Source organism: Salvelinus sp. IW2-2015, linkage group LG4q.2, assembly GCF_002910315.2.
Source record: "Salvelinus sp. IW2-2015 linkage group LG4q.2, ASM291031v2, whole genome shotgun sequence".
NCBI classification, from domain to species: Eukaryota; Metazoa; Chordata; class Actinopteri; order Salmoniformes; family Salmonidae; genus Salvelinus; species Salvelinus sp. IW2-2015.
The window spans coordinates 13,680,921-13,698,489 of NC_036843.1; the positions used below are offsets into that span (position 1 = coordinate 13,680,921).

Below are 17,569 nucleotides of genomic sequence, written 5' to 3' on the forward strand. Positions count from 1 at the left end.
AGACGGTCCCTTACTCCGACCCTTTTTTCTTCTTTTAACTCATGATGACTTCACTTTCTCCCGCAGCAAAACTCTTCCTATCCCTCGAGGCTCTCGTTTCTGTGACATCAAAAGATAGCTAGCATCACTCGACTGGCTAGCTTCATGTTTTGTTTGCGTCTTTCTACAGCGGGCATTTTTTTAATGCATTTCACAGGAAGAACAATCCAAGCATTTCAAAGTAGGTAAGCAAGGGGGGTTACAGGTAGAGGTCGACCGATTATGATTTTTCAACGCCGACACCGATTATTGGAGGACAAAAAAAAGCCGATACCGATTAATCGGCTGATTTATTTAACACGAAACACAGACCTTATTTGAAGTAGATCAAGACATTCTCTATGGAAGACATGAGCGGTAAAATAACGAAGGAACCCCTTTCAAATTCAGCCGCAAGTTATTACAGGAATTATAACGCGTCGACTATTTCTCTCTAAACCATATACCTTTGACTAATCCGGAAACTATCACCTCGAAAACAAAAAGATTTTTCTGTTCCGTATTTTATCTAACGGGTGGCATCCATGAGTCTAAATATTCCTGTTACATTGCACAACCTTCAATGTTATGTCATAATTACGTAAAATTCTGGCAAATTAGTTCGCAAAGAGCCAGGCGGCCCAAACTGTTGCATATACCCTGACTGTGTGCAATGAACGGAAGAGAAATGACACAATTTCACCTGGTTAATATTGCCTGCTAACCAGGATTTATTTTAGCTAAATATGCAGGTTTAAAAATATATACTTGTGTATTGATTTTAAGAGAGGCATTGATGTTTATGGTTAAGTACACATTGGAGCAATGACAGTCATTGATTGATTGTTTTTTATAAGATAAGTTTAATGCTAGCTAGCAATTTACCTTAGCTTACTGCATTCGCGTAACAGGCAGGCTCCTCGTGGAGTGCAATGTAATCAGGTGTTAGAGCATTGGACTAGTTAACTGTAAGGTTGCAAGATTGGATCCCGAGCTGACAAGGTTAAAAATCTGTCGTTCTGCCCCTGAACGTCCTAGGCCATCATTGAAAATAAGAATGTGTTCTTAACTGACTTGCCTAGTTAAATAAAGATTAAATAAAAAGGTTAAAAAATATATATATAATAATAAAAAAGTTTCAACAAAAAAAAATACATTTTTAATAAATAAATAAAATCGGCACCCAAAAATACCGATTTCCCGATTGTTATGAAAACTTGAAATCGGCCATTCCGATTAATCGGTCGACCTCGAGTTACAGGTGCCCTAAAGGGACAAAACTAGAATATCAATACACAAACATATTTTTAAAACATCTTATAAAGTTGGTTTTGTAGCATAAACTGGGAATTTGATATGACCGATTTTATGATTGTTTGATATCTGCAAAGTAGTTAAAACGCTGTCCGTACCAATTTAATAGTCTGAATGGAGGTGTTATTTTTAACTGTAGGACAGCAAGAAAGTGCATGCAGACTCAATTAGCCTATCCAGCAGGCCAGCCAATTTAGCCAGCAGGCCAGCCACCATTCACCATTTTCCTTCTGTATCAAACTTTCATGCTCTAGTTTTTGTTTCTTTCTTCAGATGAAACCCAGAACAAAAAGGACCATAGGGAGGAAGAGGGAAGTATTTTGATGTTATCGTTAGAAATGTACATCTGGTTTAAAGCGTAGCCCGGGGAGACTCAGTGTCCTTAAAAGGGGTGTTAAAACACATACAAGCACTTCCCTGAAGTCAAATTTGTTGCAGTTATGGAGATGCAGAGGGGAGGTAGGATCCTCAAATGAACAAATTCCCTGCACAATACTGCAGAATAAGGTGTTGAAAGGCTTTAGGGAATGAATGCATACAGTAGGCTATGTCTAGAAAACAAATAGACCACAGGTGACCGACAGAGATTTACTTCATACTGTATGAGCCAATGACCCAAAGTGAGAGAGCTGCACAGAAGGCACCTCTAGACCTCTATGCATTAAATCATTGACTGGCAGTTACCACCACCTCAGACAAGTTCCCGGAGGTTTTAGATGCAGGAATTCGTCTGCCATTGAAATCATTGGGTGGGCCGCCTAAGCATTATTTCAGTCCAAACAGCGCAAAACATTTCTTGGAAAAGCTTTCACTGTAAATTTAAGACAAAAAACAAAGTATGTAGAAAATATAATGTGTACCTATAAGCACACCAAAATCTAAGTTCACATTTCTAACATGTACTGCTCTAATTTTTGTAATAAAAGTAGAGATAAAATGTAAGATTAATCTCTCATTTGAATCTTTATGACTTTTATATGACAAATATTTGATAAAATATGTGAAAAGTCCAGGCTGGGCTTAATGGGTGGAGAATGTACCGTTTAAGTCCATGCATATTCCAAATAAGCCCACTTCTTCAATAATACATTTTAATTCATTTCTAAAATATTCAAAACTTAAACAGACAATTCTTACGTAAAATTGTATTATATTCATCTCCCCTAAAGTTAATAAAATAAACTGATCATTACTAATCCATGAAAGTAGCACTCATAACAGCGGTGTGGTCCAATCATATCCGCAGAGATCAATGTGGACTTTAGTTCTTGCCAACCAGTTTCACACCTGATTGATTCAACTAATCAGACTTCAATCGAAACATGATTAGTGGAATCAGGTGTGTTATTGCATGGTTAGAACAAAAACACACCCACACAACTTTCAATGAATTATCTGAAATCTGATTTAGATTTGCTGTACTGCTATTCTTGTTAATTACTTCAACAAAATGTAGGGCGGCCCAGCCCCCGAAGTGACTACTATCAAGTTCACTCGAGGGTTTATTGTCTTCTCGGGTATTCAGCCTTCTCTGTGCTGCTCTCCACATCCTGAGGTCTGATATCTACAGTAATGCTATTGATCAACAACTCATTGGGGCTGGCTGATATTTTGAATTAAATAGATTAATTCGAATGTATGTTTTAGCACGAAGTACCAAATGCCTGTATATTGCAAAAAATGGAGGTCAATTTTTTTCTCTCCAGTATTTATGAGTGTTTATCTTTTGTGTCGTTTCCTTCACTCCTTCTGTGCTGTGTGCAGTTTACCAGAGAGGAAGCGGTAGAGAGGCCCAACTCGGCGGAAAATCTGTCTCCCTCCCGCATATGGTATTTGTTTCGCCCACCAAGCCAGAAGTTGTTGTATGGAGGTCAATGAGTGTCAAATTTGGTAAACACATTTTTTGGAGGGTTTATTTCTTACGTGGTTTATTTAATCGAATAGAAGTTGCGTAATGCTTAGATTGTTACGAGTGTACTGATATACAGTACTAGTCAAAAGTTGACACACCTACTCATTCAAGGGTTTCTTTATATTAACAGCTTCTACATTGTAAAATACAGAGAAGACATCAAAACTATGTAATAACACATATGAAATCATGTAGTAACCCCCCAAAAAAGTGTTAAACAAATCAAAATATATTTTATATTTGAGATTCTTCAAAGTAGCCACCCTTTGCCTTGATGACAGCTTTGCACACTCTGGCATTCTCTCAACCAACTTCATGAGATAGTCGCCTTGTTAAAGGTCATTTGTGGAATGCGTTTGAGCCAATCAGTTGTGTTGTGACATGGTAGGGGTGGTATACAGAAGATAGCCCTATTTGGTGAAAGACCAAGTCCATCATATGGCAAGAACTACTCAAATAAGCAAAGAGAAATGACAGTCCATCATTACTTTAAGACATGAAGGTCAGTCAATGCGGAAAATTTCAATAACCTTGGAAGTGCCTTCAAGTGCACTCGCAAAAACCATCAACAGCTGTGATGTAACTGGCTCTCATGAGGACCGCCACAGGAAAGGAATACCCAGTTACCTCTGCTGCTGAGGATAAGTTCATTCGAGTTACCAGCCTCAGAAATTGCAGCCCAAATAAATGCTTCAGTGTAAATTAAAAATCACTGATGCATTTTGATCATGTCTTATGATTAACTTGTGCAAATAAGTTCAATACATTTTTTACTATTGTCGAATTCCGTTTTAATCTATGGATTTCGTTGATTCTGTCCACGTTTTCCGCATGCAGACTTTACAAGGCTCGACAGTGCGCTTCAACCAAAAGTGCATGAGTAGTCATCTTCTTGTCCCTCATTTGGTTGCATTTTTTACCACCACTTGTAGGTCTTCTATCCATGACATCCCTCAACTCTGATCTGATTCTTCTCTCTCTGCATCAACGACTCTGTCCACTCCAAAAGTTATTGGAGAGAGTACAGGTTTATAATTATGCCTAATTGTTTCTAAATCTTGGTAAAGACAACATCGTTACATGCATAACTGTCGTTTTTGGGTGTTTTAATCAACTTACATCTGAAAAAAAAACAATTATGCGCATGTTCATAGAATATTAGGGATATCAACACACTATCCCCGTGGTTCAATGCAAACCGGGCTTAATAGGAGCATACTGTGCTTAATTGGAACAGTAATTTATGGTTAAAAAGACAGAAAAGCTAAATCTACTCAGAAAATATTTGGAAACCAATGGTTTGAGGTATAAATATACACTAACAGGGTTCTCCAACCCTGTTCCTGGAGAGCTACCGTCCAGTAGTTTTTTCCTCCAACCCCAATCTAGCGCAACTGATTCCAATAATTAGCTGGTTAAACTGAACCAGGTAAATTTACAACTGGGGTTGGAGGGAAAACCTACCGGATGGTAGCTTTCCAAGAACAAGGTTGGAGAGCACTGCACTATAGACTACAATTGTGCAAAGTTAGTAATAATTATTCTGAAGCCCACCCAAGACAAATTAAAAATTTATAAAAATGCCATGTATAACAATACGAGGTTCATTTAACAGTAAAATAAGACAAAATGCATTTAAAAATGTAAACTGTGACTCCCTGAAATATATTATATTGTTCTAGTTCACCATGTTATGTTGCTACTGTGTGACTGAAATGTAGACACGACAGCTAGCATGAAAAAACCCATGTTGTCACGTTCCTGACCTATTTCTGTTAGTTTGTTGTATGTGTTAGTTGGTCAGGACGTGAGTTTGGGTGGGCATTCTATGTTGTCTGTTTCTATGTTGGTTTAAGGGTTGCCTGGTATGGCTCTCAATTAGAGGCAGGTGTTTGGCGTTCCTCTAATTGAGAGTCATATTTAGYTAGGTTGTTTCACAGTGTTCGTTGTGGGTGGTTGTCTCCTGTGTCTGTATGTATGTTCGTGCCACACGGGACTGTAGCGTTTGTTTGTAGTCGTGTACCTGTTCGTGCGTTCTTCATGTTGTATGTAAGTMCCGTGTCCAGGTCTGTTTTCATCGTTTATTTGTTTTGTAGTTTTTTCAAGTATAGTTCGTTTTCTGTCTTCGTTGTTTTGTCGTGTCTTAAATAAATTATGGCATCATACCTCGCTGCACATTGGTCTTCAGATCCCTCTCTCCTCTCCTCGTCCGAGGAGGAATTAGAGTTCCGTTACACATGTTTTCAATTGGCAAGAAATAGTAATGAACCCCCATAAAATATATGTTATGTGCATATTTCAGCACATGAATCTCAAATCAAACTTAATTTGCCACATGCACCAAATACAAGTGTAGACTTTACCGTGAAATACTTACAAGCCCTTAACCAACAGTGCAGTTCAATAAGAAAATATTTACTAAGTAGGCTAAATTAAAAAGTAACAATAAGAATAACGAGGCTATATACAGGGGGCACCGGTACCGAGTCAGTGTGCAGGGGTACAGGCTAGTTGAGGTAATCTGTACATGTAGATGGGGCCAAAGTGATTATGCATAAGTAACAAACAAACAGCGAGTAGCAGCAGTGTACAAGAGTGGGTGTCAATGTAAATTGTCCGGTGGCGATTTTTATGAATTATTCAGCAGTCTTATTGCTTGGGGGAGGAAGATGTTGAGGAGCCTTTTGGTCCTAGACTTGGAGCTCCGGTACCTCTTGCCGTGTGGTAGCAGAGAAAACAGTGTATAACTTGGGTGACTGGAGTCTGACAATGTTATGGGCTTTCCTCTGACACCGCCTATTATATAGGTCCTGGATGGCAGGAAGCTTGGCCCCAGTGATGTGCTGGGCCGTTCGCACTACCCTCTGTAGCGCCTTACGGCCAGATGCCGATCAGTTGCCATACCAGGCGGTGATGCAACCGGTCAGGATGCTCTCAATGGTGCAGCTGTAGAACATTTTGAGGATCTGGGGACCCATGCCACATCTTTTCAGTCTCCTGAGGGGGAAAAGGTTTTGTCATGCATTCTTCACGACTGTCTTGATATGTTTGGACCATGATAGTTCGTTGGTGATGTGGACACCAAGGAACTTGAAACTCTCAACCCGTTCCACGACATCCCCATCAATGTCAATGGGGGCCTGTTCGGCCTGCCTTCTCCTGTAGTCCACGATCAGCTCCTTTGTCTTGCTAACATTGAGGGAGAAGTTGTTGGCCTGGCACCACACTGCCAGATCTCTGACCTCCTGCCTATAGGCCGTCTCATCGTTGTTGGTGATCAGGCCTACCACGGTGTCGTCAGCAAACTTAATGATGGTGTTGTAGTCATGTTTGGCCATGCCGTCGTGGGTGAACAGGGAATATAGGAGGGGACTAAGTACACACCCCTGAAGGGCCCCAGTGTTATTAAGGATCAGTGTGGCAGACATGTTGTTGCCTACTCTTACCACCTGGGGGCGGCCCGTCAGGAAGTCCAGGATCCAGTTGCAGAGGGAGGTGTTTAGTCCCAGAGTACTTTGCTTAGTGATGAGCTTCGTGGGCACTATGGTGTTGAATGCTGAGCTGTAGTCGATAAACAGCATTTTCACATAGGGCAGTGTGGAGAGCGATTGAGATTGCGTCATCTTTAGATCTGTTGGTGCGGTATGCGAATTGGAGTGGGTCTAGAGTGTCCGGGAGAATGCTGATGTGAGCCATGACCAGCCTTTCAAAGCACTTCATGGGCTACGGACTGAGTGCCACGGGGCGGTAATCATTTAGGCAGGTTACATTCGCTTCCTTGGGCACAGGGACTACGGTGGTCTGCTTGAAACATGTAGGTATTACAGACTTGGTCAGGGAGAGGTTGAAAATGTGAGTGAAGACACTTGACAGTTGGTCCGCGCATGCTTTGAGTACATGTCCTGGTAATCCGTCTGGCACAGTGGCTTTGTGAATGTTGACCTGTTTAAAAGGTTTTGTGCATGTCGGCTACCAAGAGTGTTATCACACAGTTATCCAGAACAGCTGGTGCTCTCGTGCATGCTTCAGTGTTGCTTGCCTCGAAGCGGGAATAAAAGGCATTTAGCTTGTCTGGTAGGCTCGCGTCACTGGACAGCTCGCGTCTGGATTTCCCTTTGTAGTCGGTAATAGTTTTCAAACCCTGCCACATCTGACGAGCGTCAGAGCCGGTGTAGTAGGATTCAATCTTAATCCTGCAATGACGCTTTACTTGTTTGATGGTTAGTCTGAGGGCATTGGGGGATTTATTATAAGCGTCCGGATTAGTGTCCCGTTCCTTGAAAGCGGCAGCTCTAGCCTTTAGCTCGATGCAGGTGTTGCCTGTATTCCATGGATTCTGGTTGGGATATGTACGTACAGTCACTGTGGGGACGACGTCATCGATGCACTTATTGATGAAGCCGATGACTGAGGTGGGGTATTCCTCAATGCCATTGGATGAATCCCGGAACATATTCCAGTCTGTGCTAGCAAAACAGTCCTTTAGTGTAGCAGCTGTGTCATCTGACCACTTCCGTATTGAGCGAGTCACTGGTACTTCCTGCTTTAGTTTTTGCTTGTAAGAAGGAATCAGGAGGATAGAATTGTGGTCAGATTTGCCAAATGGAGGGCGGGGGAGAGCTTTGTATGCATCTCTGTGTGGGGAGTAAAGGAGGTCTAGGATTTTTCCCCCCCCCCTGGTTGCACATGTGACACGCTGGTAAAAATGTGTTAAAAATGATTTAAGTTTGACTGCATTAAAATCCCCGGCCACTAGGAGCGCCGCTTCCGGGTGAGCATTTTCTTGTTTGCTTATGGCCCTATAGAGTTGGTTGAGAGCGGTCTTAGTGCCAGCTTCGCTTTGTGGTGGTAAATAGACGGCAACGAATAATACAGATGAGAACTCTCTTGGTAGATAGTGTGGTCGACAGCTTATCATAAAGTACTCTACCTCAGGCGAGCAATACCTAAAGACTTCTTTACTATTAGACATCGCGCACCAGCTGTATTTGACAAAAAGACACACCCCCACCCCTAGTCTTACCAGAGGTAGCGTCTCTGTTCTGCTGGTGCATGGAAAATCCCGCCAGCTCTACATTGTCTGTTTCTTCGTTCAGCCACGTCTCGGTGAAGCATATGTTAGGTTTTAATGTCCCATTTTTAAAATCCTCTTAATTTTACATAAAGTAGAAAATCACTTCTCTTAGAAGATACTAAAAATACCTGGGAAATACTTTTTTCTTGCTTTGAAATTGGCCAACAGTGGGAACTTACGAATAACTAGTGATGCACCGATATGGCATTTTTGTCCGATAACAAATATTGCCAAAAAATAAACAAACAATACCAATACACAATATTTACAATTTTACCGGTCTTTTAAGCATTCTAGTACAGTTACTAAGTTCACACACACACACGGACAGAGGTCTAAGGCACTGCATCTCAGTGCAAGAGGCGTCACTAGAGTCCCTGGTTCGAATCCAGGCTGTATCACATTCGGCCATGATTGGGAGTCCCATAGGGCAATGCACAATTTGCCCAGCATCGTCCGGGTTTGGCCGGGGTAGGCAGTCATTGTAAATAACAATTTGTTCTTTACTGACTTGCCTAGTTAAATAAAAGGTTACACACACACACCACACTGACCAAAGTCATTTTGTTGGCATTTATCCCCATTACCAGTAAAACATAATGAAAACCTATTTCTTTCACTTACTTGCTGTGCTGTTTCCTTGTTCATTTGCTCAGTCGTTTCATTCTCAACCAGGATTTCATCATACAAGTCAAGCAGTGAAGTTTCAGTTCTGTCTATCCGTGGCCCCTCTTCCTCGGAGCGCATTGTCAGTGTCCGTTTCCATCTTGTCCAGCTGTGTATGTAACATTTCACGTAAACCCTGTTTCTTGTCTGCATCGAAGTAGCGGTCCTTGTACATAGCATCGAGCATGATGGTGACACAGTAAAGAGAGAATGCCACCGACTCGCTTGTTCACAGCCTGTGTCGGCAGTTTTGTTGAGCAGGAGTTTCAATGCCATGACAGAGGGTATCACATCTGCTGCAGGCGTAGTTGATGAGCTTATTTCTCGAGTCAGTTGTTCAAATGGCAGCAGCAGTATGACAACCAGCACATTCATTAGCATGCAATACGACTTTCCGCAGTACGAAATCCTCGACGTCCCACTGTGCTGTCAGACTCTGCATGCTCATGGGCCTGATATCGCTGGTCCAAATATCAGTCGTGAAGGTAATAGCAGTCGGTGAAAGCCAACATGACCCACGACAGAGAACGGTTGATTGTCAAGGGCAAAAATGTCATTATCTTGGTGTTAATGGATTTCGCCTTTGAGTTGTCTTGCGTAAAATGTTCTTACTCTATCAAATGACTGCTCGACTTGTTGACTGCTCAATCCACACAGCAGACATTGCGGGCTAGGTTAGGAATGCTGTGTTGCACGACAAGCGCAACATTTTACATGGCGTCATTACGTCATGAACCTATGTTATATTGGTATGCACATCAGCTTTGACATCAGTTTTGCACATTGGCGTTAAACATCGGGCCGATGCTGGTATTTTTAGCTAATATCGGACGATTCCGATTAATTCACCGATATATCGTGCATCCCTACACATACAGTTGAAGTCAGAAGTTCACATTCACCTTAGTCAAATACATTTAAACTCAGTTTCAAAATTCCTGACATTTAATCTTAGTAAAGATTCCCGTGTCTTAGGTCAGTTACGATCACCACTTTATTTTAAGAATGTGAAATGTCAGAATAATAGCAGAGAGAATTATTTATTTCAGCATTTATTTATTTCATCACATTCCCAGTGGGTCAGAAGTTTACATACGCTCAATTAGTACTACATTGCCTTTAAATTGTCTAACTTGGGTCAACCGTTTCAGGTAGCCTTCTACAAGCTTCCCACAATAAGATGGGTGAATTTTGGCCCATTCCTCCTGACAGAGCTGGTGTGACTGAGTCAGGTTTGTAGGCCTCCTTGCTTGCACACGCTTTTTCAGTTCTGCCCACACATTTTCTATAGGTTTGATGTCAGGGCTTTGTGATGGCCACTCCAATACCCTGACTTTGTTGTCCTTTAGCCATTATGACACAACTTTGGACGTACGCTTGGGGTCATTGTCCATTTGGAAGACCCATTTAAGACCAAGCTTTAACTTCATGACTGATGTCTTGAGATGTTGCTACAATATAGCCACAATTTTCTTACCTCATGATGCCATCTATTTTGTGAAGTGCACCAGTCCCTCCTGCAACAAAGCACCCCCACAACATGATGCTGCCACCCTCGTGCTTCACGTTTGGGATGGTGTTCTTCGGCTTGCAAGCCTCCCCCTTTTTCCTCCAAACATAACAATGGTCATTATGGCCAAACAGTTCTATTTTTGTTTCATCAGACCAGAGGACATTTCTCCAAAAAGTATGATCTTTGTCCCCATGTGCAGTTGCAAACCGTAGTCTGGCGCTTTTTATGGCGGTTTTGGAGCAGTGGCTTCTTCCTTGCCGAGCGGCCTTTCAGGTTATGGCAATATAGGACTCGTTTTAAAGGGATATAGATACTTTTGTACCCGTTTACTCCAGCATCTTCAAAAGGTCCTTTGCTGTTGTTCTGGGATTGATTTGCACTTTTTGCACCAAAGTACATTCATCTCTAGGAGACAGAACGCGTCTCCTTCCTGAGCGGTATGATGGCTGCGTGGTCCAATGGTGTTAATACTTGCGTACTATTGTTTGTACAGATGAATGTGGTACCTTCAGGCGTTTGAAAATTGCTCCCAAGGATGAACCAGACTTGTGGAGGTCTACAATTGTTTTTCTGAGGTCTTGGCTGATTTCTTTTGATTTTCCCATGATGTCAAGCAAAGAGGCACTGAGTTTGAAGGTAGGCCTTGAAATACATCCACAGGTACACCTCCAATTGACTCAAATTATGTCAATTGGCCTATCAGAAGCTTCTAAAGCCATGACATAATTTTCTGGAATTTTCCAAGCTGTTTAAAGGCACAGTCAACTTAGTGTATGTAAAACTTGTCCCACTGGAATTGTGACACAGTGAGTTATAAGTGAAATAATCTGTCTGTAAACAATTGTTGGAAAAATTACTTGTCATGCACAAAGTAGATGTCCTAACCGACTTGCCAAAACTATAGTTTGTTAACAAGAAGTGTGTGGTGGTTGAAAAACAAGTTTTAATGACTCCAACATATGTAAACTTCTGACTTCAACTGTATCTGTCAATAACTTAAAACATCTGATTGGCTCAGTATATTGTGGGGTTTTGCTAGGCTTAGCGTGCTAAAATAACTATAAACTAGAAGGATTTTACATTAATTAAAGTTTAAGCTACTGACTCATGTAGGCCTGACAATTTGTCTTTGTTCTCAGGAGTAACAGGTTCTCATAGCCTAACCATGAGGCCACAGCCTGAAATATGTGTATGTATGCAACAATGTACAAGGGCATAAGATACACGAAGATCATCTGTGAGGTTCTGAATTATGCACTATAACCCAATACTATAACACATGTGATTGAATATTAGCAACTGTTGGCCTGGGAGCCTGGGTGTCTGTGTGTGTGTGCTGGAAGTAACAGTTAGCCCCAGATAAGTGTGCTGGGAAGCTGTGGTTAGCCTTGAGCGAGAACAGTGGGCTTTGTATACAGGTGCAAGTAGCTCAGACAATATTGCAGAGCTGTCTGACCTCAGTCTTTGGGGTGAGGGAGCGTAATCTACACAGCAACAGCGTCGGGACATCACATGCGCTAAGGGGCTAGGACTGGCTTAAAGCGCCAACACCAACGATAGGCTGGGTGAGTCTAAACCACGCCCAGTCTCTACTCTGACAGGCCGGCTCGGAAGCGGGAACGATCTCTGTCATGAGTATATATTATAATATCTTTGTCAGTAACAAGTGTCTTCTCTGTTTTCATCCTGCGTGATGTTACAGTGAACCCGTATATACGGAAATTGCATTTGCCATTTATTAACTTTTGAATTAAACAATTATTTTAATCAAGTTCAGTTGTGTTATTGTTCCTATCTCAGTTGAACCTTACGCAGCCTTAACAATATGTTTAAGCAAAAGAACACAGCATGAGCATGAGCTGAAAAATTCATATAACTGCAGGAAATTAGCTTTAAAACTGCAACAAAAAAATCAACTCCATTGAAAAATGTATAGAATGGCAGAAAATATGCTTAAAATGCAAAAATGTCTCAATATCGCCAAGATGGGGGCCTCTAAAATTCTCTAAAATTAGCCGCGTTGATGGGCCGGTGACTTTAATCAATATATTTGCCTGTATTTACACCCCAAAAATCAAATGCTAATTAGCATCTAATGTGGCTATCATAAAGAACTACAAATGCCATGATCTGGACAAGACTGCCAAATCTCTGGATTAAACTAATGTTAGCTAAATGTAGTAATGAATAAATTGGCTACATTTCTTTAAAAGGTCAATTCTGTGAACTGTCTTGTGCAAGTTTTAAATTGACACAATACCTGTTCTACGACAAGTTCCGCTAGTGGAACCCCCCCACAACATTCCGCTGAAAAGGCAGCGCGGGATATTCAATTTTTTTTTTTTTTAATCTGTAACATTCACACAATAACAAGTCCAATACAGCAAATGAAAGATAAACATCTTGTTAATCTACCTATCGTGTCCGATTTCAAAGATGCTTTACAGCGAAAACACAACATATGATTATGTTAGATCACCGCCAAGTCCAAAAAACACAGCCATTTTCCCAGCCAAAGATAGGAGTCACAAAACGCAGAAATAGAGATAAAATGTATCACTAACCTTTGATGATCTTCATCAGATGACACTCATAGGACATTATGTTACACAATACATGTATGTTTTGTTCGATAATGTGCATATTTATATGTGCATATTTATATCAAAATCTCAGTTTACATTGGCGCCATGTTCAGAAATGCCTCCAAAATATCCGGAGAAATTGCAGAGAGCCACATCAAATAACGGGAAATAATCAAACTTTGATGAAAGATACATGTTTTACATAGAATTAAAGATACACTTGTTCTTAATGCAACCACCGTGTCAGATTTCAAAAAAACTTTACGGAAAAAGCACACCATGCAATAATCTGAGACGGCGCTCAAATATAACAACATTTCTCCGCCATCTTGGAGTCAACAGAAATACGAAATTAAATATTCCCTTACCTTTGATGATCTTCATCAGAATGCACTCCCAGGAATCCTAGTTCCACAATAAATAGTTGTTTTGTTCGATAATGTCCGGTATTTATGTCCAAGTAGCTACTTTTTTTTTTAGCTACTTCTTCAGGATGTTGTTATCATATATATCCAATAACGTTCCAACCGGAGCATTCCTTCGTGTCTGTAGAAGTTATGGAACGCAAGGCGATATCATGAGGAAAGCGCATGACCAGGAACTGGCAATCTGCCAGACCACTGACTCATTCCCCTCTCATCCGGCCCCACAACACAGCATAAGCTTCATTCAACGTTCTACAGACTGTTGACATTTAGTGGAAGGCGTAGGAAGTGCAAACAGATCCATATCTTACAGGGATTTGAACAGGCGATGAGTTGAATATCGACCAGCCTCAGAATTTCAACTTCCTGTTTGGAAGTTTGCCTGCCATATGAGTTCTGTTATACTCACAGACATAATTCAAACAGTTTTAGAAACTTCAGAGTGGTTTCTATCCAATAGTAATAATAATATGCATATATTAGCATTTGGGACAGAGTAGGAGGCAGTTCAATTTGGACACGCTATTCATCCAAAGTGAAAATGCTTCCCCCCCTGTCAGCTAGAGATGATGTGCAGGAATTTGCAGGGATTTGTAGTTTTGCATGATGTCTACTTTGATGCTAATTAATATTTTCGAATCTGAGAGTAAATAGATCTGGATATATTGATAAAAGTCCCCTTGTCCAAGAGAGTTTTACATGGTTATCAAAACATCATGCCAGGGTAAGCCTACACGAAAAACAGTCCTTATTTTAAGTGTTTCTAAAATCCACTATGGGAAATATTAATGGTGGGAAAACAATTGGAACCATTTCCCTGCTTGACGGCTAGGTTTTATAACACCTCCACTACAGCAGAGAAAGCAAAAACCAATCAGTGAAAAAGAGGAACCAACACAGTGCTTGTACTGGCGAACATTCTTGCATTAAGATGTAGAGATTATGTAAGACTACTCATAGGGTTAGTCAGCCTTGTGCAAGCTGATAATCATCAACTGTGACTCCGGAGCAAGGATACTGAGAGAAACGTTCCCACCCAACCAGCCACCCCACACTGACCACAACAGTGTTTAAAACAACAGGCAGGGCCTTCAGTGTGTGTGTGTGTGTGTGTGTGTGTGTGTGTGTGTGTGTGTCATTGTTCTATCCATGTACTATGCAGCATCCACAATTTATAGATGGCAGCTTCCCTTTGGCTCCAGTCTAAGGGATTTGCATGGTTACTTTTCCCTGGGGCATCTTCACACTGAGGACGGAATCTAACAAGGCCATTTGACTGCACTGGCCCTGTCCTCCTCACACTGACACTCAGGCCAGGACATAATCAGCTTCAAAATAACCCTTCACTTAAATTTTTCGAGTTCAGTAGACATGTGTGGACCCATGGATATTTTTGGTAATTCAATGCAGCTCGAGAAGCAAGAAATGAAGGGTGGGTACTGATGGGGTGGGGTAGGTACAGTGAGTGTGTAGTGAGTGTGTGTATAGTATTACTTCAGCTGTACTATTCATCCAAAAATAAATTTAAAAAACGACACAAAACATCTGCCAACTCTGAGACTCCAGGAGAGTGGCACGTTCCTCAGTTCCACACAGCCTAGTAGAATTCACATTCACAGCCACCTGACTTTCAAACCCCCAGCTGCCAGCCCAAATACACTGGGTTCAGTATCCCTAGTCACCACAGCGTCTACATACTCCTGATCAACAGACACACTTTGAGGGCACACGAGTCCTCCTACAGAACAGCCCTCCTGAATTTCAATGACAACCATCAACGCTAGGCAAGCAGTCACAGAAAAAAACAGTAGTTCAGAGGGTGAGGAGAACATATATCTAGCTACTGTAGACACATAGATACTTGTCCAACTGAACTGTTGTTTTCATTAAGGTCCCCTTCTCGGTTATCTAACTAACTATTCGTATTCTATAAATGGAGGAATCGGTAGTACCTGTTAAGTGTCCTCAAACCTAGCTAGCCGCAGTTTTAGTGCGTGGTTTGTGTTTATAACAGATAAATTACTGTAGTTAGCTAGCATAAACTTCCTGAATACTCCTAACAACCTAATCTCAGGATAAATCAATAACAAGTGTACTGTAGCTAGCTAGCCACATGCTGTACGCAACATGTTATAATTTCTCAGATTAATTTACTTCTGTTAATTGAACAAAAAGAGATTGCTTTAACTAGATGAAATGATATCGGTAACAGTCTGTTCGGCATCTAACTAGCTAACATTAGCTGGTTGTCAACGTTAACTGGTTGTCAACATTCGCTGCCACTGACAGACAATCCCAGCCAGTCAATCTTACCGTTCTATTGAACATCCGTTGTCCCCAAGTAAAGTGTTAGTCCGACTTAAATCTGAATCAAAACTGAAATGTTGTATACCTCAAAGACCAAAATATTAACCGTTTATAAACTTAGATCAGCTAACCTAGCGAACTAGCGAACGCTTTTTTTCCTTACTGACCGGAGATACCTAAACCAATGCAGTTTAGCTAGCTAACTTTAACCTAGCTGTCACGCCGCGAATTTGATTGCTTATCGCTGCATCATCGGTGACTACATACCAAAGTACGTCAAGAGATTGCGAAACAAAAATGACATATATTCGCCTGTGTTACATGATCTTTCAAGTTAGCTAAATACACGAGCTACTTTTCATTTCATGTCACTACCCAGCTAGGTCTAACATCTCTAGAGACAAATTTAGTCGGACTAACGCTGTGCGAAAATGGCGTTGCCTTCCTCGCGAACCAGCTCCCTTCCTTGATCATGATGTCATCATATTTAGATTAAAGCGGCAATCAGGAGTAGAAACAATCACATAGCGAATCCATCGCCACTGTTCTTGTAAAAAGATGAGTGATGGGGCTGGAGAAATGTACCACTCTCAAATTCATTAACAAAGCTATGGATGCAAGGACCGACCATCCATGATTTCAAAATTATAGTTTTAACCATGTTTTGAGGTTTTATAGTGTTCGTTTACTTTGTTTATAAAACTTGTAGTAAACAAAACGTATATTTTGGGTTCTGATTAGGTAGGACAGTTGAAATAAGCTCATGAGTCAGTCAAGACTCAATGGGTGCATATCATTAATTTGTAAATCCAAAAACGGATGTATAAACTGCTGATTGCGCCTTTAAAGGGGAAGCGACAATAACATTGCGACAATGCCATCGATTGTTTACTGTAGCATATATATATATATATATATATATATATTGATTAATAAAGTGTTGTCATCAACATGTTGAATTAATACAATGTATATGCACAAAAGCTCTATCATACAATCAATCAACTCCATCATTTTGATTAGATTCAACATTTTGGACACACCTACTCATTCAAGGGTTTTTCTTTATTTTTCCCATTTTCTACATTGTAGAATAATAGTGAAGACATCAAATCTATGAAATAGCACATATAGAGTCATGTAGTAACCAAAAAAGTAAAAATATATTTCATATTTGAGATTCTTCAAAGCAGCCATCCTTTGCCTTGATGACAGCTTTGCACACTCTTGGCATTCTCTCAACCAGCTTCACCTGGAATGCATTTCAATTAACAGGTGTGCCTGTTTCTTTCCTTCTTAATGCATTTGAGCCAATCAGTTGTGTTGTGACAAGGTAAGGGTGGTAAACAGAAATAGCCCTATTTGGTAAAAGACCAAGTCCATTATATGGCAAGAACAGCTCAAATAAACAAAGAGAAACGATAGCCCATCATTACTTTAAGACATGAAGGTCAGTCAATACAGAAAACTTCAAGAACTTTGAAAGTTTCTTCAAGTGCACTCGCAAAAATCATCAAGCCCTATGATGAAACTGGCTCTCATGAGGATCGCCACAGAAAAGGAAGACCCAGAGTTACCTCTGCTGCAATGTATAAGTTCATTAGAGTTACCAGCCTCAAAAATTGCAGCCCAAATAAATGCTTCACAGAGTTCCAGTAACAGACACACCTCAACATCAACTGTTCAGAGGAGACTGCGTGAATCAGGTCTTAATTTATTGTTTTACTTTTATTTAACATTTATTTAACTAGGTGT

The 17,569-nt window shown here is 40.8% G+C and overlaps 1 protein-coding gene across 8 annotated transcripts in view; it reads right to left on the reverse strand.

Annotated features, from left to right (window-relative positions):
• The window catches only part of LOC111963353 (kinesin light chain 1), a 52,312-nt gene extending 36,013 nt beyond the window's left edge, over positions 1-16,299 (reverse strand). For all 8 annotated transcript variants that reach the window (XR_011479791.1, XM_070443388.1, XM_023986731.2 and 5 more), the window contains exon 1: positions 15,821-16,299. The gene's annotated coding sequence lies outside the window, so the exon portion shown is untranslated. The remainder of the gene's footprint in view (positions 1-15,820) is intronic.
• Between the last annotated feature and the right edge of the window lie 1,270 nt (positions 16,300-17,569).